Source organism: Priapulus caudatus, unplaced genomic scaffold, assembly GCF_000485595.1.
Source record: "Priapulus caudatus unplaced genomic scaffold, Priapulus_caudatus-5.0.1 Scaffold8, whole genome shotgun sequence".
NCBI classification, from domain to species: Eukaryota; Metazoa; Priapulida; class Priapulimorpha; order Priapulimorphida; family Priapulidae; genus Priapulus; species Priapulus caudatus.
Window position 1 is genome coordinate 423,826 of NW_014577069.1, and position 12,825 is coordinate 436,650.

A 12,825-nucleotide genomic window follows, 5' to 3' on the forward strand; every position below is an offset into this window, starting at 1 on the left:
TAAGTGAATTGCGCGGCGAGGATTTACGCCATTGTGATGTGAGAAAACTTCACGATGCTACCGACATTAAAGCGCCACAAAAAAAGGTTGACGAGTTGATGTGTGCGCGATTTGTCACAATATGAGTATAATTGGCACAAAGTCGAGAACAATTGCATCGGTATGAGGCGAATACTGCCTATATATAATCTGCCTCCACGATCAAGTTAGGACAACGCCGCGCCATGTTCCTCGCCAGCGAAGCTTATACGGAGACGGGTGGCCGCGTGCAATAGGGTCAATGCTATCAGGATATAGGAGGTAGAGCTCTGGTTGTGATACATAGACATAGAAAGGCATAGCTAGTGTTGTATATATAGACTAGAAGACTATAGCTAGTGTTGAGAATACATAGAAATAGAACATAGCTCGTGGTTGAGATACATAGACATAGAAGGCATAGTATGGTTGAGATACATAGACATAGGAGACATAGCTGGTGTTGAGATACATAGACATAGAGCATAGCTAGCTAGTGTTGAGATACATAGACATAGGAGACATAGCTCGTGGTTGAGATACATAGACATAGAAGGCATAGCTAGTGGTTGAGATACATAGACATAGGAGACATAGCTCGTGGTTGAGATACATAGACATAGAAGGCAATGCTTGTGGTATGAGATACATAGACATAGAAGGCATTAGCTAGTGGTTGAGTATCAGACATAAGAGACATAGCTGTGGTTGAGATAACAGACATAGGAGGCATAGTATGGTTGAGATACATAGACATAGCAGACATAGCTCGTGTTGAGATACATAGACATAAGGAGACATAGCTGGTGGTTGAGATACATAGACATAGAAGACATAGCTCGTGTTGAGATACATGAGTAGAAGATAGCTTTGTTTTGTATATATAGACATAGGAGACATAGCTTGTGGTTGTGATATATAGACTAAAGCATAGCTTGTGGATGAATACATAGACATAGAAGACATAGCTAGTGGTTGAGATACATAGACATAGAAGGCATAGCTTGTGGTTGAGATACTAGACATAGGAGACATAGCTTGTGGTTGTGATATATAGACCTAGAAGCATAGCTTGTGGATGAGATACATAGACATAGAAGACATAGCTTGTGGTTGAGAATACATAGACATAGAAGGCATGCTTGTGGTTGAGATACATAACATAGACGGCATAGCTTTGGTTGAGATCCATGACATAGACGTGCATAGCTTGTGGTAAGAACATAGACATAGAAGACATAGCTCGTGTTGAGATACATAGACATAGGAGACATAGCTCGTGGTGTAAAATAAATTCAGTTACATGCATACAGAGCCATTACCATAGAGTATGACAATATAACCTCATTGGATATAATATATAGTATATCGTATATCGTATATGCGTAGCTCGTTACGCTTAGAGATTATTAGCGTATATACGCAAGTAAGCATTATGCACTGAACTAGGAAGTGTAACATAGATGTATGTAGATATCGTATTATTGCAAAGAATATGCGTGCCGATTCTAACTCGTTTGACCCTCTGTTCAGCGAAGTGTCATGTCAGTTAATTTAACACGGATGCATAGGTAGTTTACACCTTGCGTGCGTACGCTGACCTGCCTGTCTCTCTGTGCGTTTACCTGTCTATCTCCCTCACCGCCTCTTTCTCATTTATTGCGTTAATTCAATGGAATTTATGTGCATGCAATAAATAATCTAATCATGCCATATATAAATTCATAAATCTATTTTAGTTTCTAGATTCCTGAAATTGGTTAGTTCTGGAAATATTGATGGTATTGTCAGGGCAGGAATACTATTCTTTGTTCTCCATATATAACCAGTCTCAGCCCCACACACACACAAGCACACACACACACACACACACACACCACACACACACACACACACACACACACACACACCACACACACACACACACACACACACACACACACAGACACACTCACAGACACACACACACACCACACCACACACACACACACACACACATACACACACACCTCTCTCGCTGCCACATACACACTCCCTCTCTGGTTCTCAGTCTCACACCCACACACACACACACACAACACACACACACACAACACACACACACACACACACACACACACATGCACACACACGCACACCACGCACACACCACACACAACAACACAAACACACACTCTCTCACTCTCACACACACACACACACACACAACACACACACGTACACACCACACAACACACACACACACACACACACACAGGCACGCAACACACGCCACACCGACACACGCACACACACACGCCGCACGCACGCCGCGCACGACACACACGACACACACACACCACAACAGCACCACACACACACACACACACACACACACACGACTATAATATATTAAATAATAGAATCATGTTAGAAGCGGCATTATAATCAGTAGTAGTTAGATGTTTCACACGCCTTTGCTTGCAATACGATGATTACCCAAGGTTTAAAACAGGTAATCTCCCGGCGTTCAATATATAATTAGGTGTATATTATTAGTTACTATAATTAGCTTAATATGTAAATGCACGCTGACATCTCATCTCCGCTGAGTGCAACAGATGCCAATGGAGATTTTTACGGACTGGAACGATAATCGCTTCTCAGCGAGAGTCGCTTGTATCTCTTGAGTTCTAACACGAACAATCCACACTCACAAGCCCCACGGTATTAATATTATATTTATTTTAGAAACGTTATGCGCACTACGGAGTAGCAGGTTCTGCAATACTATAGAGAGAAGACAAGACTAAGAATGTAATGATTAACTTAACGTTTAACTCACTCTAATAGCGTACTCTAATTCTCTCAGTGCAGTACTGAACTAAAAGAGACGTTCTTACTACAACGGTAACGTATCACGCAACTTACACTTTCTCCAGCTGGTGTCGGTTTTAACAAAAGTCTAGGAGGGCGCACCTGTGAGTCCCCACTATTGTATACGTCGCTCGGCCGCGACACGACGCGCTCCTTCCCCACGCACGTCTTTTCCATCTACCACTTGCCAATCGCCTTACGATAGGAGGCGGGTAAGTATTATAACTACTGAATTACAATAACCGAATACGGTGGGGTAAGCATTTCGCACATCTGGCTCGAATCCATGGATCGCGATGCTGGCCTGGTGTCAGCATGTCATCACAGGTTGGCAACCTTCGGGCGATAGTCTAGAGCTCCTGCACACTCGCCAAGAATTCGGGGATTCATGACTCGTGTTTCCGGCTAGCCGCTCCGTCCCGATGCCACGGTCGCCTTTGATCGCAGTCCCGCACGCTGACTATCCCGTCCTGTTTGTACATTCCCCTGACACCGGTTGGCGTTCCCGCTATCATCATTTCCTGGCGTGTGCGGATTCTGCCCGCTTACAAATTATATATATAGTATATATTATATATATTATATATATATATAGTATACACATTTCTCAGCTACGTTGCCTGCAATTTAACTGCCTGCAAAACGTCCTCCTTGACACACCTTGACACGACGTATCATCTAACCTAATGTAAACTAGACCGATATGTTAAATTTCCCGTTCAGTCGTCGTGGGATGGGTATACGACTGCGCGTTCATGTATAGCGCATGCGCGATATACGCGTAGAAGTTCACACTGTCTTGAAAAGAGGTCGCAAGTTGTTGATCTTCACGCACCTTGTGCGTGTGACATTGTTGCCGCACGGTATGTTGCGCTATTAGTTAGAGGATGTGAGTCACCTTGTTTTACTCGCGAACCCCCATATTGAGATGTTTCGCATAGTTTGCTACAACATCTTCCATCCATGAGAGGTGTTGACATCAAGACGTCAGGAAATCGGCAAGAATGTAAACAACCGTTGGTTAATTAACCGTCGTTAGGTATTCACGAAAATACAAATGTCGATGGCGTTTTTAGAAGTGTGCGTTTCCGCGCGCGAAACGCTGCCAGGGGGGGGGGGGTCAAAAATAACGAGAGTCGTCATCGCGAAATGCTTCGAAGCTCTCTGGCTAGTGAACTTACAGACGTGCGTGGGAGGCGTGGCCGCGAATCGATCACTAGGAAACTAGGAATCTATCGATTTGGAGCTCAAGTTTTCCAGTCAGGCCGTACACTCACTAAACAGGACGTGGCGAGCGAGCGGATCCGCGTACGGCGATAATTTTAAAACCCGTATTTCTTTCCATATAGATCGATAGATCGATCGAATACATTCGTGTAAAAGTATGCATAATTACTCGGGTTTGCATCGGAGCGCGGGGGTTCTCGTGGCGGTCGCGCGAATGACGCAGGGGCGTTAACAATGCGCTAATGTTCGACGATGATGATCATGAGACGAAGCGCGGTGGTGGGGTGAGTCTGCGTTTTCATTTCTGGCGTAAATGTAAGCCGCAATGTACGCGCGCCGTTTCACTCTCAGCAACACGAGCATCATTATTGCGTGCGACAATAATTATACGTCAGGCTATCTGTAAGCTACATTGTTCCCATTCACGTCGAGATCGTGTATGACATCTCCTCTAGTATTTAAATACATAATTATCCAGGTGAAAAAAACATGTGCGTGCAGCGATTGGGAAAAAAACCATGCGGTTACGTTTCTGATTATTGTGATTGCGATAACCATTGAAGGTACGGTTTGTACCATATTTAGTGCATTGTATTTTTGAGCGCTCGAGTTCAGAATAATTGTGAATTAGAAAGTGGACACAGCAGGAGGTTACAGGCATCCATCAGCTTATTAGTCTTGAATTACATCCGGTCGCACATCGCTGCGACATTTTAGTCTTACATACATCTACAACTGTTTGCCTGCGGTGTAGGAGCGAGCACATATAGATTTTATAGTATAATATAATCTATCGTTATGATATAATCTATCTGTGCGGATAGTATCAGGTTGTACTGTCTCGTGTAAGGGTTACACCTACACCAGCTGGTATTGTCTCGTGTAAGGGTTACACATACACCAGCTGGTATTGTCTCGTGTAAGGGTTACACCTACACCAGCTGGTATTGTCTCGTGTAAGGGTTACACATACAGCTGGTATTGTCTCGTGTAAGGGTTACACATACACCAGCTGGTATTGTCTCGTGTAAGGGTTACACCTACACCAGCTGGTATTGTCTCGTGTAAGGGTTACACATACAGCTGGTATTCGTCTCGTTAAGGGTTACAACACACACACCACACACACAACACACACACACACACACAACACACACACACAACACACCACACACACACACACACACACACACACATACACACACACACACACACACACACACCAGAGCCACCACACACCAGGTGCGGTGATTCGTCTGCTGATAGAGTTACACCCATGTCACATATTTTATGTCTGTGTCTGCAGTTACAGTTTCGTGTCGGGGTTATACGCGTATCACCTGTTATAGACGCGTGGCAGGGTTACATCTGCATCAGCTGCTAGTATCTGCTACGAGATTACACGTGTATGGGCTAGTATTGTATTGTCTCCATCTCGGATTACATTTAAATCTTACATGTACATCTTACATTTAAATCTTACATGTACATCTTACATGTGTATCAGGTGTTGTCGTCTGCTTTGGGGATTACGCATGTAATATATTAGCCTGTGTTACTTGCTTAGATGGTTACACGTCCATCTTCAGTTATACGTCATGTAGCGGCCATCAGCTGGTTTTGATCTCGTGTAAGGGTCACGCCTATATCAGCTGTTACAGGCGCATGCGAGGGTTACACCAATCTCAGCTCTTGTTGGCTTCCGTCATGGTTAGGTCTATGTTACCTGTACTAGTTCACGTTATGAGTTACACCCGTATCAGCATTTGTTGGCTTCTATCGTGATTGCGTCTGTATGATCTGTTGTCATCTACGCTAACGTTTACATCTGTATGTGCTGTTATTGGCTTCTCTCATGGTTGGTTACACACCTCTGTTACCTGTTACTGCCTACATTTAAGGGTTACACCTGTTATCTGTGGCTACTGTTAAAGAATTACACCTGTCGTGTCCGTCGTCGTCTGTCATCCCACGGTCGCCTCGCGCGGGTTGCCCGCGCTCAGCTTCGTTCACAACAAGCCTATTGTCCCTCCGACGGCGGCATGAGATGATGCGGCTTGCGGAGATGGCGTGTGAGGTGGCGGAGGTGGCCTGGCCCGGTGGTGGGTCGTCCGTGGAGAGGAGCGCCTCCCGCATCAGCGCGCCCGCGAGCGAGCGTGTGATTGAGCGCAATCGGTGTGGAACTGGAGCAGCGGTGCGGCGCGGGCGACCGGCCGGGCCCGCATCTCTGCTCGCTGCGGCGGCATTGTACCGTCGCTGGTTCGTGGATACCGACGCCCACCGCGCGCGCTCTCTCTCTCTCTCTCTCTCGGCTCGCCATTGACACTGCCGCACGCGCTCGCGCACGTTGTAACCGCGCGTAGACGCAGTTACTGCACTGCACCGTCGTTTTCTGCTTCTCCTCACGTCGGCTCTAGCCAGCGCCACCTGTTGGATTGTCGGCGGCTCGTGTCTTCCAGTGTGTTGGGTAAGTTGGATAGCCGGCGCTCTTCGTGTTGTGTGAATAGGCGTAGTTGTACTGGAGCGGAGGCTCCGGCCACAGGCGCAACCTCGCAGGCCATGTGAAAGATACGTGGACAAAGATGTCGTCGAAGGATCAAGCTGTTTTTGTCAGTGTCTACACATGCGTGCGAGTGGCAACGTTGTGACTGCGCAGGGAGGAGTGAACAGGTTCGGCTGCTAGTGCTAACGCCTGCTGACGTCTGCGCCTACTGTGTCTGCTGATGAGAGTGCGTGTCCGATGAACTGCGGAGAAATCTATGAAGACTCTATGACAAAGTGGCAAGACGTCCCTGCGGTCACATCCTAGAGGTTATATATGATGTTAGAACGAGTGTTACCGGTGTAGCAGTGATGGAGTGAGTGTGTGAGTGTGTGTGTGTGTGGGGGGGGGGCATTTTCTTGGCGCGAGTGTGCGCAGGTGAAAGACCGGTGTGGATTTCTACTATACAGCCTCAAGGATAGGCTCCAGAATGCCAGCTGAACGGGTAATCGGGTAATCGGAGTCTTTTGTGGAGGGCATGGTGGTGCACTGCCCACATACCTGCGTATTCAGCAGGTGCTCAACGGTGGTGCCGCTCCACGCAAACTACTACACACCTGCATGGCTACATCAATCCCATCTGCTGTTCTGTTGAAATTCTCTACTCTCTAATGCCTGATGGCAGTGTCTAGGAATAGAAACGAAGCCTAGTGTAAGACAAACCCTTGGTAACAGTCCGTAAGCCATATTACACATCGCAGTATATATGATATGACAATACGTTTGCCTCCCACCTGTAATATATTGACCTGTTTATGCAGATGCGTACATGCGATGTGGTGTACATCACTGTGTGCCGTTACGATACCGTCTTGTGCGTGCGTAGTATCGTTGTTGTGTTTGCTTCCAAGAAAAGGGAAGGCCGTTTGCCGGGGTTCACCGCCAGCCTCCGGGCGGTGCTGCGAAGGTGTGGGAGTCATTACGAAACAGCTCGGCGCTGTCAGCTCTCTGTTTTTTTCAGAGTTTCGCTAATCGCCTGCGTGAGCTGATAATGACTGGTAGCCGCTGGTGTCGTCTCTTTTGGTTTGTGAAGAATAGAAGCCGGTCACTGTTAGTTGTATAGTTCTCTCTTTCTCTGTGTGTCTCTTTCTCTTACTCTCTCTCTCTCTCTCTCTTTTTCGTCCCCTCTTACTCTGTCGCTCTCTCTCTCGCTCCCTCCCTCTCTCGTGCTCTCCTTTTCTCTCTCTCGCTCTCTGAATCTATTTCTATCCTCTAACTTTGCTCTGTCTTTCTCTCTCTTTTTCTCTGTGTGCGTGCGTGCGCGTGTGTGTGTGCGTGCTTACGTGCGTGCGTGTATGTGTGCCTGTCTGTCTTCTTCGGTTTCCCCGTGCTGAGGGTAAGTTTGTTTGGTCTTTGTTTTATTCGCGAGACGCCTTCGGGGTATTGCTAACTTCGCGTGCGCGTAAGAAAGCAACTTTCTAGTCATCTACCAGCACTTAATCCAGTCTGATGCTTCTTATGCAGCGATTTGTCAAGCTTTGCGAATCATTATTGTCAAGACATGATCGCAGCTTGCACGCAGTACGCGCAAACTCCGATATACAGTTGTACAAACTCCGATACAAAGTTATGGTTGTTAGCCATCATCGTGCTGGTGTTAGCACACAAATGCTGGTGCCGTTGTGTAGCGGCTGCGTGTATCGCGAGTGTGCTGTTTGAGTACGAGTGTGTGTCTTCCGCTCGTGTCTGGTTTATGAGTGTTCCAGCGTTTGATGTGTGTTCGGTGATTTACGTCGCGTCCGCCACCCATTCAATAGCGATCCTATAGTTCTAGATATTGCACCTTAACGACGTAGACGCTCGATTGGTTGATGGTTTCGAGTGAGCCTAAACTGGCTGACACTCGATAGCGAATTGGTTTTCATCGACCATCTTTCACTTGTGCACAGGTGGTCTCGACAGATGCTGTTTATCCGTGGTTTGTCCTGGCTATTCTCCACCTCTTTCAGACTGTAGACCCGTAGGTGTTCTTAGTCACCTGTAGGCGTGACTGTACGTGCGCCCGCGCGTGCGCGTGTGTGGTGGGCGGCTGTGTGAACCGTTGGCGCAGATGCTATTCAGGTGTATTCGGCTGAAGCAAAGTGACAGGGGCGGCGTGGAATGTGGTATTCTCTCCCCCTGTCCGGCGACGAATATAAGGTTTTGCACTGCTATTGACTCTGTCTGTAGATTAGCCGTCCTCTGAGTGGAACCAACGATGCCAGTGAGACCTGTCGCCATGGCGGCCATGCTGGATGCACGGCGAAGGAGCCCCGGTGCTGTTTTCTTTGAAAATTGCCGTTGCTGATTTAGCGGGTGGATGACTGGAAAGGTGTGCCAGTGTGTGTGTGTTTATCTGAGGCTGCAGCAGTGCGGTTCAGTTGAGAGGGGTTGTTCGGGTGAACCTTCCTGTATTGTGCGTAGTCACTACTGTTATCAGCTCCCACGGGGGGTCGTGCGGAACAGACGCGTACTGTTCTGTATTGTGCAAAAATTTGCATGTCTCGCACACGAGCCTGTTTGTCAAGTTCTTGAAAATTTGTCTTCTCGGTTGAAAGATTTTTCTTTGTCTGGCAATTCAATGTCAAGTTTCCCTTGCGTTTTTACCAGTTTGTTCTCGCTAACATTTCATGGTTTTCTCAAATTCTAATAATCAGCCCGGATTCGGAGACTGGATTCGGCTGACCGATCAAAATTACTTTTATAAATTTCACTGGCAGCGTTGGATGGATCAGTTACCAACGGACGCCACACCCGTAGCTCGTCTGCTGTTACCTGCTCCACAATCGTTTTTCCTTGTGTAATTGAAACGTGAATGGCGGTGACTAATTCGGTGGTTTTTACGCCGCGATTTCATGTCAAACTGCAATTAGACTTCTTCGTCAATCCACTGAGTAATAGAGCGACTGTCTTTTGTGCACTGCCTACGTTTGATGAGGAAATTGCTCCGGCGCACACACACAGCTATACGGACAGGCGGAGAGATAAGTCTAGGCAGAGATAATTGGGTCTTACGACGTTACTTTCGTTCATCGTTTAGCAGCGCATCTGGGTCAGTTAAACCGTTGCTAGCCACTCAGGCAGGTGCACTGTGTGCTGATTGTAGCCGACTGTCTCTGACTCGATCTAACTGATAAAGATGAGAGACATTGGCAGCAGTAGCAGCAGCAGCATCAGTAGTAGTAGTAGTAGTAGTAGTAGTAGCAGCAGCAGCAGCATAGGTAAAAGCCCGGTCTATTATGCCAGGTGGGTGTTTGTTCCAGTTACCTGCGATGTAATGAGGTAATGGCGTAGACTGGTTACCCGACATGTAATATGCGTTAGTTTCCTGTGGTTTATCAGTAACGACTGCATGCATACCAGTAAAGCTTGCCGGTGTTTTCGCGGTATGCCCCGTGACTATTTGCTGGTAAACAATGAAGGGCATCTCAATAAACCGCATGAGTCACCGTGGCTCTACCGTGAGACAGCGATGTATGAGACAGTGAATCGTGCCCATGATGTTTTCGATTCCAAATGTAAAATTTATCCGTAATCACACCAGTGCGCCATGGTTCACATCGGATGTACATTCATCATCTTGCTTGCCAAACTGCTTTGTTGCATATAGTACAGTCATCTAACCTGTGAGAACTTGTGATTTTACGTGTGAGACATCGATTCCGCGATCGAGAGACTGATTCTGTCTGTGAGACATTGATTCCGCGAATTGAGACACTGGATTTCTGTCCTGTGAGACATCGATTCCGCATTGAGAACACTGCATTCATGTCTGTAAGAATCGATTCAACGATTGAGACACTGATTCTGTCTGTGAGACATCTCGAATTCCACGATTAAGAACACGATTACTGTCTGCTGAGAATCGAATTCCCGCGATGAGAACACCGATTCTGTCTGTGAGACATCGATTCCACGATTGAGACACCGATTCCACGATCGAGACATTGATTCCACGATTGAGTCAATCGATTCCGCGATTGAACATGATTCTGTCTGTGAGACAGTCGATTCCCACGATTGAGACCTGATTCTGTCTGTGGACAATCGATTCCACGATCGAGAACTGATTCGTGTCTGTGAGACGTTCGGATTCCGCACTGAGACACTGATTCTGATGTGAGACCGATTCCACGACTTGAGACCCGGATTTCTGTGCTGTGAGACATCGATTCTACGATTGAGACACAGTTCCACATGGTGAGACACCGATTTCCTGTGTGATACGCTGATTTATCTGTGAGACACAGATTTCACACGTGTGATGTTACTTCACTATGACCACAGATTCCATCTGCGAAGTAATTTATCTGATAACATAGTTGAGACGTATAAACATACTATAATGGAGACACCGGAATTCTCATCGCACGTGACCTGAGTCACCAGCACCGCATGAAGCTCCACCACCAGCGCCACCTGTTGGATGAACTTGCCAGGCGTTTTACAGTGCATCTCGAACGCGGTATTGCACTTTATGAACTGCGGTGTGGGTTGATTATAAGTTAGTGATTTCTGTGGTCATGATTCCATGCCGACGCTTGCAAGAACAAGATGTTCTAAGGTTACCGATATTTTCTCTCCGAGAACAACCAGTCGGTATATTGCGTGGGCTCTCATCACATGGACATGTGCCTTGGCGTGCGGTAATACATACATTCTAGCATATTGAATTTCACTTTAATTGGTCGCTGTCTTAAGAATGAACATTGTTCGATGGCGTGATTATGGTGCCGAGCGGCAGTGTCGTGTAAGGAGTGCAGGTGTTCACCCACACACGAGCTCAGAGCAGTTTTATTTGTGTGAAGCGTGTTTCGGCCGAGTAATAATACGCGGAGTGCTTAACTTGGCTGCCCTCGTTACAATAGAGCACGGGCACGGCTGTTGTCGTTTAACAGAAAAACCTGACGATTGGTAAATTTGCGAAAAAAATGCCTATTGAGAGTTTTGTAGGGCAATTGTGCATTTCGCATTATAACTTTGTAGCGTTTGAGTGTACAGCGTGGCACTGGCGCGAGAAGGGAGATTCCGGTAATAGGACTTGTCGTTTTGAAGTAGAGAATTAGGCTACCTTAAAAGGCCAAAGCTAATTAAACATCCTGTAACGTAAAGTTTTTTACTTTTTCAGTTAAGTATTGTGAACATATATATATATATGTCATAATATATATGTGTGTGTTGTGTGTGTGGTGTGTGTTGCGTGGCGTGCGTGCGTGCCGTGCGTTGGTGATGTGTGATGCTATGTGCGTGTGCGATGCGTGTGTGTTGAGTTTTACGTCGCTGGCGTCCGTACATGTAAATGTATGTTGCTACTAATCATCACTTTCGTTAACTAATTTAGGAGTATTCTGTTTTTTCTCTGCAGAAGATCCGAGCACATCAGTAGTACGCAGTGTCGCGCCGGCCGCCAACCAGTTCTGCTGATAGTCTATTGCGGAAGACCTGAAGGGAGCTCAGATCCCCATCCACTTGCATAGGGTATTATTACTACACACTCCCCTATCCCGCGAGCTAGGGGTGTCTCCGTGGGTTTCTGCCATCGGAGTGTCATAATATAGATAAATATGACATCTATATTATTGGCACTCCTGCTGGCTGTGTATAGGTGCAAATGCGGGTGTAGTTTTACTGCGCGACCGGGATGCTGTGGTGCATGTCAGCAGTGTAATGATATAGATAGTATGAACGAGTGCATAAATAGAGATCTCTATTATCAGTCTCTGATAGTTATTACGATAGTAGGTAGTGTCATAATATTAGCATCATTATATTATCAAGAGCGTAAAAAGAAGGTATCCGACTTCTTTATACGCCTCTTGATATTATGAGCACTCGTATGATAGTAGTCTAATGATATTACACCCCTGAGGATGTGGTGTGAGGCTAGCCCTGCGTCCCAGGTGCGCCCATGCATGCCCTGCTGTCACTGATGTCTGATTACTGATAAGGCCCACAATACTGCCCGCACGCGCAAGCGCTAGTGTTTAAGCGCTACCGTGTCACCGATGTTGCGCACGAGGGTGGCAGGTTTTTAAATGCGCTGCACTGGTGATCAGACACTTCATACTCGATCGCCGCAAAAGTTTTGGCTCGCATCTTAAAGTAGTTAGAACTCGATCTAGCATGGCTGTATACCTAGATTGCTACCTCAGCAGCAGTAACTGAGGTAGTACTTCCCGCGTCACAGACACCTGCCAATACTG

At 46.7% G+C, this 12,825-nt stretch overlaps 1 protein-coding gene across 1 annotated transcript in view; it reads left to right on the forward strand.

Moving 5' to 3' along the window:
- The window catches only part of LOC106806184 (pleckstrin homology domain-containing family G member 4B-like), a 72,239-nt gene that overhangs the window by 38,975 nt on the left and 20,439 nt on the right, over positions 1-12,825 (forward strand). The window lies entirely within an intron of this gene.